Raw genomic sequence first — 20,877 nt, forward strand, 5'->3', positions numbered from 1 at the left:
TGTTATTTTTATAAAACTCTATTGGGGGAGGGGGGGGCAAATCCCACAACACTTTTAGCGTCAACACTTTAAAATTGTGTCCAGAGATATTTGAGGAGGAAAGAAAGAGACCAGGTACGTTACTTGGCAGGGCAGAGAGCTGGAGAGCCCTGGGATGCCCTACATGAAGAGATTTGGGGACTCAAGAGGGGGAGCCCAGGCCTAAAGGAGGAGGGCGGTAGTTGCGGGTGTGGTGCTGCTGGTTAGGGTGCCCTGGAGTGGGATCCGATTCATGGTGACAGCACAGAACGACACTTGGCCTGAGCGTCCTCACAAGCGTTCTCCACTGCGTCAGTCTGTGCCCTCGACGGCAGTCTCCCTTCCATCCGCTGGCTTCGTGAGAGTGGCAGCGGTTCCGAGCATCCAGAAGGCTGCAGGGTATGAAGAACGAGAAGTGGGCAGTCGTGCCTGCTATCTGAACTTTGAGAAAGCCTAAAAGATTCTGAGTGGAAAGGTTTTTCCAATTTCCTTAAGACTTGTTAGATGAGGGGTGTATTTGAGGAGGCCACCTTCCCATGGGCTCCGTTCTCCACATGCTGAGTCCCCCTATTGACCTCTTATTACCACGTAGTAGAAAATGCTTGGTTTTGGAGGAAGACTGGAGGAAAACGCTTGGTTTTTAAGTTCAAATCCTTGTCTGTGGCTTATTGCCAAGCTCTGTGAACTTGCACCTAGCCTCCAATTTCTTACCTTGAACAGGGACTTCTTTCTCTGGTGAAGGTGACAAGGCCTAAGGCATGTAAAGCCACCAGCACCTTGCCAGGTGCCCAAGAAGCAGCCAGGAGCACAGTTCATTTGCAACGATCCGTTAGTGGCCTTCTATCCAGGGGGCCTGGTTTTAGAGACAATGAGAGTTGGAAAGAAATGAGTGTCATCTCTCACAAGACAGTGCTGATGAGAAGATGGGGATCATCAAGAAGGAGGTGTACATCTACTCCTTCATTCAGTCAACGTTTATTGAGCCCTTCTGGCGGGAGGAGTCTTGCCTACAGTGTGCCTAGGTGGTCCCGCCTAAGGAATGTGGGATCGCTCTCACAACTACTCTTTGTTTTGGTAATGGAAGTGGTTAAGATGGAGGTAGATGCCCTCAGCCACAGGGATGGTGAACTCCATGTAGGCAGTGGGAGGTGGAAGACTGTTGAGATGCTGTTAGATTTGAACCAGGACCCCACAATGCATGCGTGTCTGGCTCTGTGTGTGTGTGTGTGTGTGCGCGTGTGTGCGCGCGCGCGTGGGCACATATGTGCAATACAATCTGCTAACTGTGCAGTCCGGACTGCGGTCGGACGGAATCTGGTAGATCATTTAAATATTTACTCCCAACTTCTCTCCTTCTCTGTTGGTGTGAAGTAAGAGTTGCTAGTTATTTTTAGGTCATTTTCATCTTAGCAACCCTGTTGGAGATGAACCAGACACACTGCTGTAAACCGTCCCCACGTCTTGATAGAATTTAATAAAGTAAAGTTTAATGGTTTGGTCCCAAGAGGCAAGCAGACCATCTGGTTAGCAGAAGGTTAGATTGAGTCTCGCGCGGCTGCTGAGAGGGCCGCAAACCAGCCCCAGACACTATGGTAATGTGTGTGTCCAGTTGCTGAAGGCATTCAGCATTGAAACGGCGCTTTCAGGTCTGCCGAGCCAGCAGTTCTGTCACCACCGCTGTGACGCAGGAGATAATTCAGCTGGGCAAGCGGCAGCATGGGGGTGGGTCTACAGTACAGGATGTGTAATGTCAACATGAAGGATTGGAGCTGGCAGAAGGAAGGGAAGCAGTCATTTCATGCCAGTGCTGGAAGCCCAGGGAGATGCTTCCCGTCTCCCCCCTTGCCTCTTGTCCTCTTCTGGAACTTTCGGCTATGTGCTGAATGATTACCTTTTGCGTGGTCCATGACAACACTTGAGCGGATTCTCTTCGGGAACCTGTCAGCAGCCACACTCGGTGCATATGTAGGCCAGGTGAAGCCACGCGCTGGCTGCACTGACTGGGAGGAGAGGAGAAAGGGCCTCCAGAGGCAGGAGCGTCTTTGTGCTCGAGATGGAATCCCATTGTACGTTCCTTTGTGCTCAGAGGAGAGACCAGCCGTCCGTTCAAAGGCTGCAATCATCTCCGAACATTGTGCTGCAGCTGGAGTCGGTGGAAGGCTGCAGAGTGGTTCCGTGATTCTGCAGAAGCTTAGCAATTACATAATTGCCATGTAACTGGAGAGCGCCATCAGGATCGTCTAGTTGTCCTGGAAAGAAGGCTTCTGCGATTGGAGGGGTCGATTGTTTTCCCTTCTCAAGTTGAACCCTGATGAGCAAGTCCAGCAAGCCACCAGGCGGGAGCCAGGCCCTGTCACTAGAATGGGAGGGGAAGAACACCCCAAATACACCTGGCCGGACTTGCAGCGGACTTCCTGGCTGCCTTAGAAGGAGAGAGAGAGTTAACTCGCTGATGCTTGAAATAGTAGATTCTTCTCTCAGTTGAAGGTGATAGTGGACTTATTTCTAATGTTTTAGGGTAGAAAAGAGGCCTCTATCGCAAATATAATTCAAGAAGACCCTTTTATAAGTCTTAAAAGGGGGAAAGTGCAGCACAAAGACACATGGTCAGAATGAGGGAGGCCATAATGCTGTCCCACTGTCAGGACACTACGAGGGCTGTCACAAATTTGTCATTGGTGGCAGATCAATACATCACAGTTGCAGATGGACTATAGAAACAGGAACAGGACTCTCATTGGGACCTTATAAGAGAGTTTACGCCATCGGTTCTGAATCTTCCAACCTACGCAGTCAAGGCATGAACCTCTTGTATTGTCCCCAGAGAGCCATCTCCATCAAGGACACAGGCAGGCAAGACCCAAAGAGACTGCCCCTCCCTCGGCTTCCTGGAGACGGGGAGGTCATTTCCTTTCCAATGCACTCCGCCTGAGGGAAAGATTGTCTGCATCCTTGGTTGAAGGTCAGAAGAAATTCAGTGGAGGCTTCATCTACATGGGGACGCTGCCTGTGGATTTGGGGTTTTCTGTAAACCAGGTGTTCACGCTGTAAGGCAGCAGTTCTCAACCTGTGGGTCGTGACCCCTGAGCCACCCTTACAGAGGGGTCGCCAGAGTCATAAGGGTAGCAAAATTGCAGCTGTAAAGTAGCGACGAAAATAATTTTCTGGTTGGGGGGGGGGTCACCACAACACGAGGGACTGTATTAAAGGGTTGCGGCATGAGGAAGGTGGAGAGCCATCGCTTTAAGGTGTAATTTAAATACCAGATACTTTGTTCTCTGTACATGCAAGACGTGGAGAATTCCAGAGCTTCCCTAGGAATGGAAGCAAGCCGATATGCACTTGATCACCGGGATTCCTCCTGACTTCTCCTTCCTGCTCAGGAAGATTTTCACAGCCTTGTTTGAATGAATACTTGGCTCAGATGCCGATCGGTGGAAGCATGGTAAGGGCTGGCTCTCGTTAGATTTTCCCCAATGCTGAAATATTCTCGTCAGCCCATGGCACAGCACCTACATGGCACCGAGGGACTGGAGCTGACTGGATAGGACTGAATGCCTTCCTTCAGTTACCTCACCGCTTGTTTTCCATCATGGAGAAAACTGGAGATGGGTGGGGTTGGTTAAATGGGGACGCCGGGTCATGTTTTAACTGATAAGTCCAGGCTCCACTCCATCAGATACCAGCAGTCATCTAGCATGAGCCACGTCTCCTCACCCAAGGGTGGACTTTGTGTTGGCTTATGCTAAGTAGCTGCAGGTTTCCACGAGCCTGCATTTTGTGGGTTGGTTTTGTGCAGCTACGAGAAGAGAAAAGAGTGGTTACGTGGGCATTTTCATTAATGGCATAAAAGTGGGCCTTTCATAACGACGATACTCATCTTTCCCTTTCTAGCTGTGTTTGTTGAGAGCCGCAAACTTCTAATGAAAACTGTAACACTTTTGGTGAGGACTTCACAGAGGGATTGGGTCCACAGAGCCCAAGACCTTTTACCTTTAGACCTGTGCTCGAATCTTTCCCACTTAAGTTTAACTCGGTGCTTGACTGATGCCAGTTGTTTCTGTAAGAAGCTTGATGGCTAGGAAGCAATGTTGGCAGGTTTGCAGAGGGTGGGGGGAAGCCTGCCTCAGCCCCGCTCCTTCATTGTGTAGCAATATACAGGGGTACACGATCGCCCGTGGTGACCCTTGCCTGCGTCATGACGGGCAGACCTTGGCACGCCTCAGCAGATGAGTAAGGACAAGCACAATTGGCAGAGGACCTGATGAGTCCGTCCTGCGTCATATCTTAGGTCCGGCCCTGACCTTGGTCTGTCATCAGTGTTTGGGCACTCAGGAACACCAGACGGGGCCTCAAGGCCCGGGAGATTACTTTGGGACCATGCCGCACTCAGAGTCGGGAAGAACCCTGGAGTCCAACACAAAAGTCACATCGTGTATGAGCAGACTGTGCTCTCAGTGGTGGTAGGTCCTTGAGGATCTGTGGTGTGTACTGAAAAGATCATCGACCTCAGAACCAGCGAGGAGCTCTGTGACCTTGAATGAAAGAAAGAAACGCTGGTCCTCAATTTTTCATATGTGTGTGGGGTGGGGAGTCAAGCCATGAAGTTTTTTTTGTGGGAATAAATAAGATCATGAATTCCAAGTCTCTTGTGGGTACTTAAAAATACTAATTCCCCTTTCTTCCATCCTCAAGTATTTTTTCTTCTCTTCTGAAATAGAGTGTTTGGTTAAAACACTGTAGGCAGGCCACTGGTGAGCAGTAGCCGTCTGATTGGGAGTCATAACACACCCGGATCACATGAAGTCCCCATTAGGGGCTACTTGCAGCTCATACAGGGGGGAGGAAGGCATTGAGAGATATGTAGCTTCTTGGCATGAGCGACTCGGCACTCTTTTTTTTATTATATGACGACTTTTAAAAACCAGTGTGGCCTCTATGAAATATTATTCCAAAATCTGATTAAAGGGAAAATAAATAACCGTAAGCTCTGCACGGTCAGCGATATTCTCGAATGGAGTGTTTACTAAATTCCTCGGTTGAGGATGTTGCTTTTGTTTTGCTTTGACACTCCTTACACAACCAATTCTCTCCGACAAACAAAGCTGAAGTTTCCATAAATAGCCCCAATTTTAGTTATTTATTCAGAATTCAAACGATGAAACCGTTTTAATGGCTCTTGCAACCCTCTTTAGCCTCTAACTCATTCCAATTATTCTTTAGGTTGGTACTCAGTGACCCATGGACTGTTTTCAGGAGAAAAGATCTTAGTGAGTTAACATTTAGCCAAATTAACTTTGAAGGCCAATTGCTGGTATGTCTCACGAACAATGCAATTATTCAACAGGACTAAACTAAGAGTAACAGTGTAACAAATGGAGAAAAGACTGAAGTTGGTCGGGATTTCATCTTGCCTGAATCCACAAGTGATGCTCATGGACGCAGCAGTCAAGAGATCAAATGACATACTGCATTAGGTCAATAAGCTGCACAGGACCTCTTCGAAGTGTTGAACAGCAAGGATGACAAAGGTGGTGCTGGTGAAGAATATTCAGAGTACCATGGACTGCCCAAAGAACCAACCGATCTCTCTTGGAAGAACTACAGCCAGAAAACTCCTTATGGACAAAGATGGAGAGACTTCCTCTCACACACTGTGGGCACGTTACAGGCGAGACCAGTCCCTGGAGAAGGACATCATGCTTGGTAAAGCGGAGGGGCATTGAAAAAGAAGGCACTCAACACAGTGGACCCACACAGTTCTTTTGACGTAGAGTGGCGATGAATCGGCACTGACTTGACAGCACCTAACAACAGAGTCGGAGTTAAAGAAAGATAGAGTGTGGTTTCCTTTGTTTGCTACTGCCATGGAGAATACCTAGAACATAGGCCATGGGGAAAGTTTGCGTTTAGTCAATAAACCAAACTCGGCACTTTGAAAGGAAGCAGAACGCTAATTCCTACCTTAATTAATTTACTGATCGGTACTCCAATGATCACTAGACACATACTATTCAACTCTAGTGAGTGGAGATTTGGTTCTGAAATTCAAATTTCTAGCCGAGAGTTCATCTAAGTTCTGAAGCAAGGGAAGCATTCCAACCCTCCAGCCCTAGTAAATGTATTTTGAGAGTAAGGCCCCTTTATTGCAATTTAGGTGAAAGCCGCCAAGGATCGGCTGGTTGGGCGTTTCTTTGCCTTACTTTTCCTTGTCTCTGAAGGACAGGCGTTTGAGGATATTCGCTCACTAATATGCTCCTGTAAAACCAGGATCCTGGAACCCCATCATTGAATGGAGAACCACTGAAATCGGGAATATTCAGAAGTCCAAGACTACGAGTTCTGGTGGGAACAGCCACAGTTTAAATTGAGGACGATCTCTCCCTCCACCCCCACCCCCAAGGGTTTGCCCTGTTACATCTCAATGGATTGTGACACGAATTTCACTGAGGTACTGACAGTGTGGAAGTCTCAAGGACTGGAGGAAGAAGTTGTTATGGAAAGAAAAGGGGAATGTATAACGATTCCCGCCAACGTAAGAGCTGTGGAAGAGTAAATAAAGTAGCAGACCCAGGATTGGAGGGCACGTTCTTTGAAGAGGGGCATGCAGGCTCAGGAAACATGCTTCTTCATATTCGATTTGATGTCTTGTCCGAGCCAATGGAATAATTGTGACCATCGATGATGCAGAAAGTGCAGAGGCCTTCGAGGTATGAGGTGACCTTGCAGCGTTAAGAGACCCAGGGATCCTGTTCGTTCCAACCTGACTGAAGGACACGTTCTGAAGAGCCAGCTCATTAAGCAAGCTTTGGAAGGGTGTGCGCTGCAGAGCAGTTTCCTGTTATTTGGTTAATGGTTGACCTAGTTCTATTGCCATATGCTTCCTGGAACGCATTCTAATATAAAGTATGTGCTAAGGCAAGACGAGGATAATAGCAGGCCAGTCAAAGGCTTTCTGAAGCGGAGATCATATGAGGGCTGGCCCAGGGAGGTCGGGGTTGCGGAGAGACTGGAGTCTCTTCTCATCATGGGCCCGTCGACTGATTCTGATTTTACCTCCCAGGTTCCATCTGGCCTATTCTAAGGAGTTGGTGTCCCCAAATCACTTTGTACATAGGTCTGTGTGTCATTAGCTCATTTCTTCCGCAGGCTCGGCCACGTTTCATGCTGAAGCACTCTTAGCAAAATTATTAAGCAAAGCCAATATTCAGTTCGATTTGGCTAATGGCAGGTGATTTGTTACTTTTATTTTTTATTTTTGTATTTTTTTTTACGACAAGCAAAAAACCAAAACAAAGCCTGCTACTGTCAAATGTATACTTACAGTGACCTTGTAGGACAGACTAGAACTGCCTCATAGAATTTCCAAAGCTGCAAGTATTTGTTTATATTTAAAAATCTTTTTATATTGTTTTATTAGGAGATCATACAACTCTTATCACAATCCATACATACATCAGTTGTGTAAAGCACATTTGTACAGTCAGTGCCCTCATCATTTTCAAAAGATTTGCTCTTCACCTAAGCCCCTGGCATCAGGTCCTCATTTTCCCCCTCCCTCCCTGTTCCCCCCTTCCCCCTCCCTCATAAACCCTTGATAATTTATAAATTATTATTTTGTCATATTTTGCCCTGTCCGACGTCTCCCTTGACCCACTTTTCTGTTGTCTCTCCCCCAGGGAGGAGGTCACATGTAGATCCTTGTAATCAGTTACCCCTTTCCAACCCACCCTCTCTCCACCGGACTCACAGCATTGCCACTCTCACCACTGGTCCTGAAGGGATCATCCGCCCTGGATTCCCTGTGTTTCCAGTTCCTATCTGTACCAGTGTACATCCTCTGGTCTAGCCAGATGTGTAAGATAGAATTGGGATCATGATAGTGGGGTGGGGGAGGAAGAATTTAGGAACTAGAGGAAAGTTGTGTGTTTCATCATTGCTACATCGCACCCTGACTGGCTCGTCTCCTCCTGGAGACCCTTCTGTAAGGGGATGTCCAGTGGCCGACAAATGGGCTGTTTAAGTATTTATAGAAGCAGAATGCCACATCTTTTGCTCTCGGAGCAGCTGGGGGGTTTGAACTGCACACCTTTTTGAAAGGGACAGTTGAACTAACCACCACTGCCGTACTGAGGCTCTCTGGTGTGTAAATAAGGGATTCGTAAATCTTTTGTGTGATGTTTGGATGGAGTTCCGAATCCAAAATTGAGGCTCCTGTGACTTTTTGACACATTACCTTATCTCGAACCAGGAGCCCTGGCTTGTACGACACCAGCCCTGGGGCTGGCCATCCAACTTGACACCCAGCTCAGTGTTCGTTTTAACAGCTTCAGAATTTGAAAACTCTGAGTCCAGTGTAGGCTCATTGCTGGATTGGGGGGTGATAGTGGAGAAAGTGGTGCAGTGCCCTTCATGGCTCAGGGAGAAAGTTGAACCGCAAGTGTGTGTAGATAGTGAGGTTGTGTGTGTGGCGGACAGCTCTTCTTAAATGTGCTTTAAAGAGAACCTCTCCTTGTATCATTGTGGTCTCGTGTTCGGGGCTGCCTTTCCCAAGCTGGTTTGATCTTCAAAGTCTTTCTGCAAATGAATAAGAGGTTTGTTAAATGCTTAAAAAATTTTTTTTATTCTGCTGTTGGAGATAGATTCAGTATGTCTGTCTAGGTTGACACGAAAACGAAACCTGATGCCATGGAGGCTATGTGGATTCATAGCTCTCCCATCCCCACTCCCACCCCTACCCCCACCTCCACTCTCCCAGTAGGACAGAGTCTGTTTGCCCATAGCCCGAGGTTGGAGTCCTTATGCTGAAGCCCATTGTCGTATCTCCCCTCTGGGAAGCGGCTGGGGAATTCAACCCTGACCTTCTTTGGTTAGTAGCTGAGCGCTGAACCACTATATTCTCACCGGGTTTAGGAACCACGAGTCTGGGGTGTTCAGTGTCTTCAGGCAAGGGAGAAAGAAGAGGCAACTGGGCTTGAATGTCTTACATGTAGGAAGTAGGAGGGGGAAAAGAGATGCTGCCAGAACTTCATATTTGTAGCTGTTAATAATTTGACCTGTGGAATAGGCTTCTTGACTTTTCTTCCCCAAGAATTCTGTACCTTCAGGGCACCTTAAGGGTGCTGTATACCAAGTGATTTGGGTTGGGAAATGTCACCCTAGTGGCAGGCTACTTAGCGTGCTCCATCACTTTCCCCCTCCCTCCAACCCCGGAGACAATGTCAGCAGACTATCTGTCATTCATCAATGACATTGGATGAGGTTTTCCCCCATATTAATACTTTTGGCAGAAGCAAAAGGAAGTTACATTATGTTGATTTCTATATACAAAGAAATTGCTACTGATCTTTCCCAGTAATTTTTTTTTCAGTTAATAAAGAAGTATGCTTATTGACCAAGGGCTTGGATTTGTATGCCTGTCTGTCTAGCCTGCTTGGAAGCTATTGCCTCTGACATTGAGCCAGCACTAACTGACTCATTTGTGAATCAGTATGACCTTGGCTGAAAGATCACTATGTTCTCGTGTTGAAAGCTGTGCCTGAGAGTTGATCGTTGGCGCATTCTTAGTGCAAGAGTGGATGGCCAAGCCGATGAAATAATTTGAAAAGGTGGAGAGCGCTTCCAAGCAATGGGCGTACGCAACGCCGGTCCTTTCGCAGTTGTTTCTGCACTAATGTTAGCACAAGGAGAATGACAGCTCAGACACTTCAGCTTCCCGAGATAATGCGAGGAAATGATGTCTTCTGGTTACATATTGCTTCCCCTGCCCACCCCCAAACAACGACCACCACTACAATCACACATACACAAAAACAACGCGCACACGCACACACACAGGAATGTCTGTCGAGCAAATATTGCTCATAGAATTTCATATTCTTGCTCCATGCTTCCTTGTTTCATACAAAGTGAGCAGAATGTAGTTTTAGAAGTATGACAGAAGACACAATTGAGTAGGAAGAAGAAAAAAAGCTGAGAAATGTTCCCTTCTTGATAGTAATTTTCTAACAACCGAAAGCCAAGGTCTGGCCCAACAACTCATGGTCATGTCCTTGGCGAGCTTAGGCGCTCCAAGAGGGAGGCTGGTCTCTTCAAAGCTATTTTGAGGAGACAGACTCTCTACCAGGCCCCTAATGCTTACCCAGGCTAAGAGGCTGAAGTAGCCCCAAGGCTTTAAGTAGCAGCTGAACATCTTGTTAACCTGGAGATGCAGCTGAGAAGTGACTCAGATCCCTATGGCAGGCGATCCTGTCCGGTCCAGCTGCCCCAGCAGAAAGCAGCGTCCGGTCACCTCGTAGGAAGACGGTCCAGAACATATCCTCCTCTCAAGACTTTTGAGCAATGACAACCTGGAATGGCGATCTCCTGCACCTCAGACCGAGATGGGAAAGTGCTTATTTTGAAGCCCAGCAGATTTCTCAGTTTCCAGTTCCTCCTCTGACCCTCATGGACCCTTCTGGGTGAGAAGGGACGGTGAGAAGGGATGCTAGAGAGAGTCCTGGTCTCAGATGGCTTGCTCTGCAGATATGACCTCACCTAGGTAGCCGGAGACGTATTTTCCTCAGGAAAAGGTAAAGAACTCACAAAGTAGCCTAAAAATTGTGGGATGCCTATTTGGAATACTTTTTATTTTCCTGACTGATAGTTGAGGGGTAACTCATATCCAAGAAGTTGATTTGTGGACTTGATGGAGGGGAAAGAATGCGGTCGGGGGTGTCTAACCTCAGCTCCGTCCTTTCACCGGTGTGTCCGTGTACATCCAAATTGATGTTAAAGCCTGAAGAGTCTTTCTGTTGAGCTGAGTTGATGCGCTGCTGCCTATTTTGAAACTTGATCATGACTCTAGGGTATCCAGCGCTTGGGGTTCAAGCCACTGCATGTTGGCCACGATGCTGGATCCCAATTTTTAAAATAAAATGCCGGGATGTCGCCTTGAGGATCCAGACATCGTCTGTGAGCACGTTCTATGGCTCAGTCTACAAGAACCGAGCAGTCACCTATGCAAAAACAGGGAAGGGACCTGGGTTTGAAAGGGAAGGCGTTCCTGGCATCTGTAGCAGATGTGAAGTCCCTTTTTATATTCAAACATCTGAAAGCCCAGGTTAGACTGGACCCACGGAATCATCTAGCCCAACCCCTTCATTTTGGAGCTCTGGAAAAGCCACAAGGACTTGTCCAAAGCCCACAAAGTAGGGACTTAGTAAGGGAAGCCTGAAAAAGAATGAAAGTTTCTTGCCTTGGCGATCAATGCTTATTCCACCGCAACAGGGTTGGCGCATAGTTACTGTTTCTTGTGCCAATTTTGATTGATGGGCGGAGACTGCCTGGAGCTCTGTGCCTCGTCTAGACTTGTTGGAAGAGTGCATGGAGGTCATGCAGAGAGGCTGCAGGAGGCGGGTACAGGGTAATGACAGACGATGGGACTTCTCATATGTGCTGTCCCTTGCAGTTAAATGATCATAGACTTGTTTTCTACCCAAACATACTCGGTATTGATAAAGACGACCCATTTCCAAACCACTTAAACCAGAGAAGAGTATTTACTCAGGAGGCAGAGAATCACATTCAGAACAAGTTGTCCAAGTGACTTTTCCATGGTAGGCAGTAGCTGTGTTATGTAGAAATTTGGACAAAATAATGGCTGTTATCAACTCGTCTGGAGAGCCTCTCTTTCTGCATTTTTTTGGCGGTCTACCCTTGGTATCGGTGAAGAATTAACACGTTTCCCTGTGTCACTGGCATCTTCTTGCAGAGTGTCCCATTCTGCTTTTTATTGCCTACATGTTGCAGGAAGCTTTGCAGAGCGGAATCCTCTTCCTCTGCCCAGCAAGCACTGCAGAAACCTTTAGAGAGGCCGTACCTGCCCTGGGTCACACAATTAGTTTGTGGAGGAAAATTAAACGACAGCACTTGTATCCTGACCATCACTAGTCCAAGATAGTTCTTTACACTCTTTCTAAAATTGAGAGGTTTTCTATCTGTTATTGTATATGTAATTGTGTGTGCGCTCCAATGGTACATTATTTAAAAACCAGTTTTTAAATAAAGCCAAGGCTGTGGGTTGAATTTGGCCCACAGGATATAGTTTGCTCCTGCTTGATGTGAAGCATGGCTGCTGAATGTAAAATAACAAGAGCCTTATTTTGACCTCTGGGGTAGCTTCACCTTGCTCACATGCTCCCTATTTGCCGTCTTTTTGCGGTCAAAGCAGGAGTTTCCCTAATGTAATGGGATGGAAGTAGATTGCATAATGGAAAATGTAGCAATACACATCATTTTGAAATTATCTTGGAGATTATTTATTTTGTCTCATTTTATTAATGAAGAAATAGAATCCAAGAACATGGAAGGGACTTGTCCAAGGTGACTCAGTGAAGTAGCACCCAACCTAGCTGCTGGTTTTGAGGAATAAAGCTACTTATATTGGAAACGTTTCTGTCCTTTCTCACTTTCTTTTATTTACTTAAGTTGTTTTGAAGGGGAGCATGAACTGTATCACTAAATGGACCAGGGGCATGCTTGCCTTTCCAGATATCAGAATCCATGGATATTTGTACCAGTGGCTTAACAAAACTGATTAAAGGGGACTTAAAAAAATAGAGGACTTTTTAAGTGATCGTATCATTCTATAGTGTAGGTAGTAAGTTAAGAAGGAAATAACTTTGCTCATGACGACCCTTGACATTGTAAGTGTAATTCTGGAGCACTGTCTGCTTCCTCTGAGAAGTTGTGAGGAAATGAGGGGCTGGGGGTGCAGGAGGCTGTCTTAATGTGTGGTTGTCAACACACTGGTCAGGCACATGTGACATGCTTGTCTGTGCGGACTTGCCACCAGAGCCTTGGTGTGTTTGCCCTCCCCTGAGAGGGTGGAGCATCGCTTTCTCTGAGAGGGCCGGTGTTTAGGAAGTTGGGGCCTCTGGTTATCAGACAGCAATCTATTAAACTCTAGAGGAAGATGATTGCATGATAATCCAGAAAGACGATGCTCTTTCCCATGAAAACTCATCCAGTGGCCCCTCATGGCTGCTCAGGAAACAGAATGAAGGGTCTCCTTATTTGGGGCAGCAAACAAGTGCTTTGATATGGTTCCATTGTCCCCTGCCCCACCCCCCCAAGCCCCCATACCCATCATGGTTTCTCCTCAATTAGCCAATGAGGAAGGCAGATGACGGGGATTTCTCAGAGGTGCTGGTGTTCACGTTGGCTCGGGGAGACGGCCCTGGGGCTTGTGCATTCTGCTGGCACAGTTCCTTGACAGCACCATCACTTAGAGCAGCGGTTCTCAACCTGTGGGTCGTGACCCCTTTGGGGAGGGGTGGTGGTGGTGTCGAATGACCCTTTCACAGGGTCGCCCGATTCCCAACAGTAGCAAAATGACAGTGATGAAGTAGCAAAGAAAATAATCTTATGGTTGGGGGTCACCACCACATGAGGAACTGTATGAAAGGTTCACGGTGTGAGGAAGGTGGAGAACCGCTGTCTTACAGGATGCTTCTGTTGCAGGTTTTGGAATCTCAGTCTAACCTTGAGCTTCTGTTTTGGGGAGATCATGCTATGCTTTCGACACACAAGTGGGAAGGAACCACTCTTCATTTCTTTTCCTCCCATTCAGTTGTTTAAGGAAAACGTTCTCCTTTCACTTTAACAGAAAGATTATTCTTGTGCTAGCTTAAAATATTCCGATGCGCTTCCACTTGCCTTGGGGTCATAGCGCTTGTCTTCCAGGACTGATGGGTCTTGTCAGTTGCCCCAGGGTGAAAACTTTAATAAGCAAATTGCACATACCTGGCTTTGCGAAATATTGGCCTAATGGGGTACCCAGGTGGAAGTCGATTCTTCCCCTCCCTGTGTACACACCCTTCCTCCCAGCCCTTTTCAAAGAGAGGGAGGCCTCAGACATTGCAGCCTCTCCATTTATTTTGAAAAACTCCGTCTCTTTGCTCTCCCGGGCACTGGTAGCTCCCGTGGTGGGGATCACTCACAAGCCCACGTTGCTATTGTCGCTGCTGCTGTCTTTTGGATTTGAAAGTGATACCAGTGATGGGATGTGGTATATGTACGAGGGAGTCTGGTTAAAAGAGACCAAGGCTGGAGAACTCTCTGTGTCAGACTGAGCGTCTTCCTGCCCTTCTCTTTGATTTGTGGCTTCCGTGGGTGTTTGTAAGCCTTTCCCTGCCCAGACTCTTGATTAGTTGGAAAAACACAGTCTGTTTGCCTGTTTTTGAATGCTGGACCCCAGACCACCTGGCCTCTCCCTTCTCATTCATTTGCTCATTCAGTCATTCAGGTATCTATTGAGCATTTGACAGCCTGCCAGGCGTTTTTGCTAAATGTTAAGAGATAAAGAAATGAAAGCCAAATGGTGCCTTCCAGAAGTTCTCCATCTAGTGTAACAGTTCTCAACCTGGGGGTCACGACCCCTTTGGGGAGGGGGTCAAACAACCCTTTCTCAGGGGTCACCTAAGATCCTATTTCTGATGGTCTTAGGAACTGAGACACCACTCCTCTATCCGCCTCCAGGCGGGTCTGCCCAGATGCATATACGCCCACATATGGGGTCAGCACAACATGAGGAACTGTATTAAAGGGCCGCGGCATGAGGAAGGTGGAGAACCACTGATCGAGTGTCTCTGTCTTCAGTGGGTGGTGTGATGCTACCCTTCAGGGGGTGCATTGAATACATTTTCCCATGTATTAATGTGCTCTCTGTCCATTGCTAAAGATAAACCGATTTTAAGTCTTTCTTGACATTCGTTCTTTGAGGCAGGCTGGAGTGCCTGTGATCTGGACGGACTCTCCATTAAACGGCAAGTAGCACTGAGCATGCTCGGGTCTTTGAGTGCACTTTCTAGACTTCAGCTCGATGCTGCTTGGATTGCATATTGTATCTGCTATCCTTCTGAAGGGCCTGTGGGCCTCTAGGCTGCATGTTTCCAGCACTGGTTAACCCCTGGGTCATTAGATAATATGTTGCCTAAAAGTTTATAAAATTTGGTGATGACATTTAGCTCTGTTGGCAACAAAAATTATATAATAAGACCTTCTTGGCTTTGACTGGGCTATATATGATCTCACTCTTCAAATTATTTTTAAGTACATGTTTCAACACATTAGAATGTATCGTACCTCAAAGCCCAGTCATCAGGCCAGCAACACCTGTATACTCTCCAGGAACACAGTGGTGCTACGTTCTCTTGATTTGGAAGGGTTTCTGAAGGCTCTTTAGGAGACTTGAACCCTTGTCTTGTTTTGGAGGCTTGTGAAAAGCTAACACAACAGGTGACATTTAGGACCTACTTCATACACATGTATCTATCTACCCATCTTTTTCTTTCTCAATTAGCTCTAATTGTGGTTCCACATTTGTGCAGTTAGACTAAACTCTGCTGGTGATGAGAAATATTTGAGACTTGATCCTCTTAACACTGACACACAAAGAGGTGTCTTCAGGGTGTCCGTGAATGTCTAAAGTCAAACATGTTTTCAGGTCCGAGGATGGGGACTTCTCGGGGTCCATCCCTGTCATTGTTCTCTGCACCAAAGCTCAGGCCACTTGCATCTTGCTGCATACGAGCCAATATTGCCTCAAATGTGTGCATGATGGACAATGTTGTTCAGTGACCATGTGATCGCAAAGTAGTCTTGCTCAGAAACTAGCCTGCAAGTAGCAAACCAAGAGACCCTTCAAGCCACTTTCCTCACCTACCATTACTGCTGAAGACTAACTGGCATGCTCCCATCAGGTGGTTTCCTCTGCAGCCTTCTGGACGAGAAGGCAAGGTGAGATTTTCTTAGCCAATTTGATGAGAATTCGTGAAAAGTCAAAGGTGGAACAGAGTGACACAGGCTGAGGAAGGATATGATTGATTTCTAGGAAATGGGAGATATACTTACAGTAAAGAAGAAGAGTTCTTGGAACAAAAGCACGAAAGAAACAACACATATAAAGCCAAAAAAAATGCATTTCCCTAGCACACACCTATGAAGTCCGTGCCATTTTTTACGGGATGTTCTGAACATTTCTCGAATTCTCAGACTTTCTGGATTTTAAACAGCTGATGTTTTGTCCCAAGATCATCTCTATTCCCCTTCGTGTGTTTTCACCATTCTTCCTGAATGATCTGTGTCCCCTGAAAGTTTAGAAACAAGCGATCTTTTTCCTCCTCTCTGTTGGCAGCGGAGACGCACAATGGGCTGCTTTTCCCGTCTCCGGGGAAAGAATGGACATGTCGTCAGCGGCCAGCGAGCTCCGTGCAGATGGACGGTGCTTGCTTCTGCTTTGAAGTGAAGATGGTCACGAGAGAGAAAATGGGTTCGGTTCCAGGCCTAAGGAAAGGACATTCCTTTTCGTCTTGGCGCCCAGGGTTTCGTGGTGTCGGTTTCTCATGCAATCATCTCAGCCCCATTACTAAATCCCATCTGAAGATGAAGTCACTCTGTGAGTTCTTCCCCCTTCACCACACCCGAGATTAGAGAGAAGGGGACGTTTTCTTCAGATTAATCCGAAGTGGCTTAGGATCTATTTTCCTGGTGTTCACTCCCACCCCACTAGATGAGTTCCTGCTGTTGATTAAGCACTTTCAAGAGGATTTCCCAGAGTCCCAGGAGACCCATTCACGCACTCTATTCTGTTAAACAAGGACAAGATTTAAAATAATAATAATAAAAAGTTTAGTTTTTCACCTTCTTTTTTAGAGAAGGGAATCTCGGGGGACTAATGTTCCTTTCAGGAAGATTGGGGTTTTTAGGTTAAATTCCACATTACACACGATCAACACCCCTCCTTCAGAGTGCATTTCTCCATTGAAAGACGACGGGGTTTCATTTGAGGCTGTTGATTAAGACATGAAGGCAGGCTTGGAAATTGGTGGTGGCCCAAGGTCATTGGTATAACTAATGGACCATTTGAAAATTATTAGCAGCTGGTTTAATAGAGTTTTAATAACTACAGTTGTGTCAGAAAATCCCAGCAAAAGGTACTTGGAATGTCCCCTTTGAGGGCCCTTTGCTATTGTTCTACAGTACTCATGGCATCAGTTTAACAAAAGGGCAACGCAGGCAAGAGATGACAGGCTGCTTTGTACAGGAGTCTGATACTGGCTCCATCATTTGCTGTAGGATTTTGAACACCTCTTTTTTGGTTTTTTGAATTCGAGCATCTTTAAGTTTCTCAGGCAGCCTCCTCCCCCACCCCACCTCCGCTCCCGAGCCCCATCAGCAACAGCACAACTTACGGGATCTCAAAAGGTCTGAGAGTTTCCGCGGTTTATCTAAGGCGCAATGCTCTCACAACAATGGCAACCCCGTCAGCAGCGACCCTCTCTCGGATTTAGGGGGTTGAATTTGTCAAGCTTTGAACAACAAATTTTGCACAACACAACTTTTCTTAAAATATGAAAGGCATTTCTGAGTCTATCGAATTTCATTAGAGGAATAATTAGCTTAATTCTTTGCCATCTATCTATCTGCATCCTCATATGTATGTATGTATGTATATGAATGCATACATTGATGTAGACATGAATAGTATTAGCTTCACAAAGTTATATGCCTCTTTCCTCCATCTGTCATCTGTACCCTTGGCAAGCCCGCGACTTGACCTGGAGGAGAAACACGGAGAGCATTCCACTCCTTAATAGATTCCACAGCCGTGAGTCACCCTTGCCCCAGGCTTCTCATCTTTGCCTCGTCTTATTTTTGCCCTCCAAGTCTGAGGTCTGGATCTCCAATGTCTGACTGTGGGATTGGACCGAAAAGGGGAAGATGGCACAGATAATGTAGAGCTAGCCACCTTCTAAAGCTCTGACTGAATTCCCAAAGCACAACCAGCAAGACACAAAACTGTTGAAGTACAGCATAGAGAAGGCTTTGTCTGAATTTACAAAGCTCTTTATAAATAAGAGCGAGGCTCCTCTGTTTACACTATGGAAATGTGTTCCGCAGGACAGCTGCATGAAGCACATATATGTGGCTTTCCACAGAGAGTAAGTGACTTCCCCAAAGTCACAGCTGGTTGAACGCCAGAGCAGAGCCCCATACTTTGTCTTCTGACGGCCCCTTTCCTGTGTCGCGTGGATGACTCACCGCACAAGTGACAAATGCTTTGGAGGCTTTCAAGGAAGTTAGGAATATTCAGGGGACATCCTCTGCTCTTGTGAGGATGTATCATCATGGAAGGAAACCACCATACTTGAAGAAGAATTGTCCCTGGGGCCAGTGGCAGGGGCGGGCCATGTGGATTGGATTTCAGGGATGGCAAAAGAACATGGCAAAGGTTTGGTAAAATAGCAGATGTCCACCCAAACAATAAACATCGTTGTTTCCCTCTGCCTTTACGTCACTCAGAGGGGAGATCTGCTCCAACCCAGCCCCAGACTGATGGTGTTCATAGTAACAGGCTCTAGTGGATAAGGGTCCGGGGAATTGTTACTGTTGCTGCTAAGGAGGACTATATTTTCTAAGGGTCAGATTACTTGCTATATTGCCGTCTGATTTAATGCTCATTGCATAGTTGTGTGGTCAATACAGTTTAATTGATATTCTTATTTAACATGTGAAAACAGGCCTCAGGCAGGTTAAGCAGATTGTGCCTGGTCATATCAGCGTTAGGCGTCAAAGTGGGAGGTGAGTGTAGGCCAATTGTGTCCTTTCCATTGAGCCGTGCTACATTGAAACCATTCTGGGCTTGTTTATAAAAATGATTGGCGTTTCTGGAGAACTGGAGAAGCCCACCAAAGTAGTGGTTAAGATGCTTGGTGGCGACAGACGGTGCGCCAAGATCGTTTTCATGTATGAAGAGCAAAAAACGAAACGAAGCAACAAAGCCAGTTGCCTTTGAGTCCGCTCCAACTCCTGGCCGTCTCATGTCTCGGTCCAGAACTGTGTGCCTCAGGGTTTTCCATGGCAGACTTAGAAGTGGGTCGGTCACCAGACTTTTATCCCAGTGCATGCCGGGATCGCCTCTAAGCCCCGAATTTATGTGCATGAACTGTCTGCACTACACAGGAACTCCTTTCGCAAATTTCAAAATGTAATCGTTACCACAAGCCAGCTAGAAAAAACGCTATAAACATTCTTACCTGCTGTTTTACAGGTGAGGGAACGGAGGCATAGTGAGGTTATCAAGTTGCCAAAATCAAATGAGAGGTGAAACCTAGATTCCCAGAAGTGGCAAAGGACCGTACTACTAAGGTATGTTTGGCAGTTCAGATCCACCCAGAGATGCCTTACAAGTAAGGATTGGCGATCTGTTGCCAAAAGGTCAGACCCTGGGAGAACCCTGTGCTGTACCGTTCTGATCTGCACACACCAAGGTCGCCCTGCGTTGGAATCCACTCAGTGAGAACGAATTAATAGCAAGCCTCAAATTAAGTGTAGGCAGGTGGAGTGCAAGCCCATGCTCCGAACGGCCACGCCGTGTGCTGCCAGGCAGGCCATGGGTCGAGGCTGGTTCGCCAAATGTGTTTTCAGCTGGATTAGCTCGGTGGTTGCTGCATTCAACAAGCCCGTATAGGCAACAGTGAAAGAGAGCTTGCGCTTTGAGGAAGCCTATAGTTGATCTACTTAACCCAGAAGGAATGTGTACTAAGCTATTATTTTAGAAATCTCTAAGAGTTGATGGGATGGCCTCTTTCAATGGGAAGGATCCTCAACTCTTGGCCTTTGTCTTAAAGGAAAATGCAAAGATGTGGCGGGCAGTCAGTGGGAACAGTTTTAGGATGAGGTTGGCATTTGAACTTCCTCAATCCGGATGCTCCACTGCGTTTGGTAGCTAGCTCAAGGTGCGGTCCAGTGAAACTCTTAGGTCAGTTCACGTGCTAAAGGGTCCCTTCAAGGTGGTCGAGGCCAGCGTTGTCCAGTATTGTAGCCTTGAGCAGCTTGACATGAGCCTGATTCAGCTGGAGTTGCGCCACATCTGAAACTCACTGAAGTTTGTGACAGCAGGAAAAAGAGGGTTAGAAAAGCATCGTATCTATTAGCTTGATTACACGTTGAAATACATTTTGCAAATGTTGGGTTACGGAGGCCTGGTGGTGCAGTGAGTCAAGCATTGGGGTGCTAGTTGAAAGGCCAGCGATTTAAACCTGCCCCCTTGCTCCATCGGAGGCAAGATGAGACTTGGGCTCCTGTAAAGACGGGTGGGCTGAGAAACCATAGGCTCCAGCGCTCTGTCTTCCAGGGCCCCGGAGTCACAACGGATGCTGGCAGTGGACATTGTGATGGGGTTAAAGAGACTACATTGCTGAAATGAATTACTTGTTTCTGGTGACTGCTTATATGTCTGTAGTTATATATATATATATATATATATATTTGAGAAGTGCTGATCCATAGGTGATGTCCTTGCAACCTAATTAAATGAAAATGCCATAATGGACGATGGGGTTGTATCCTGGGGACCATCTGGTTAAACTGTTCCAGCCTAGAAACCGTTGCTTCTTCCAGTCCTTGGGTCTACACCTTCACTGGGACGCTTTCTAATTTCCCACCTGTCACTGAAACACTTGACTGCTTGACAAATACTTAAAAATATATAGCTAATTGGACCACAGCTCATTAGTTACTTGGGTTGAGTCAGAAGATGGTAGCTTGAGGTGGCTTATTGGGCCAACCTGGCCGATAAACACATGGGTTAATTGAAGGGCGGAGGGATAAATGGCTCCGTGAACCTTGCCTTTCTAGTTGTCATGTTCTCTTGATTTGTGGCGATCGGACAAGGGTGCAGCTGCCTTAGCCAGTTCCCTGCTTCAGCTGGCAAGGCCACTTTCTGCAAGACATCCCCAAGGAGAAGCCACATGGACCTACCCTGATGCAGCCCTGGGTGCTGGAGCAATTGCGTGGAGCCCCCTGCTAGTGCTG

General features: G+C 46.8%; 1 protein-coding gene across 7 annotated transcripts in view; it reads left to right on the top strand.

Annotated features, from left to right (window-relative positions):
- Positions 1–20,877, top strand: part of ZNF462 (zinc finger protein 462) — a 151,399-nt gene that overhangs the window by 17,831 nt on the left and 112,691 nt on the right. Inside the window, exon 2 of one of the 7 annotated variants that reach the window (XM_075560272.1) lies at positions 19,112–19,209. The exons of the other annotated variants lie outside the window; for them this stretch is intronic. The gene's annotated coding sequence lies outside the window, so the exon portion shown is untranslated. The remainder of the gene's footprint in view (positions 1–19,111; positions 19,210–20,877) is intronic. 7 annotated transcript variants of the gene reach the window in all.

The sequence above is a fragment of the Tenrec ecaudatus genome, chromosome 10, assembly GCF_050624435.1.
Source record: "Tenrec ecaudatus isolate mTenEca1 chromosome 10, mTenEca1.hap1, whole genome shotgun sequence".
In the NCBI taxonomy this organism is placed as follows: domain Eukaryota; kingdom Metazoa; phylum Chordata; class Mammalia; order Afrosoricida; family Tenrecidae; genus Tenrec; species Tenrec ecaudatus.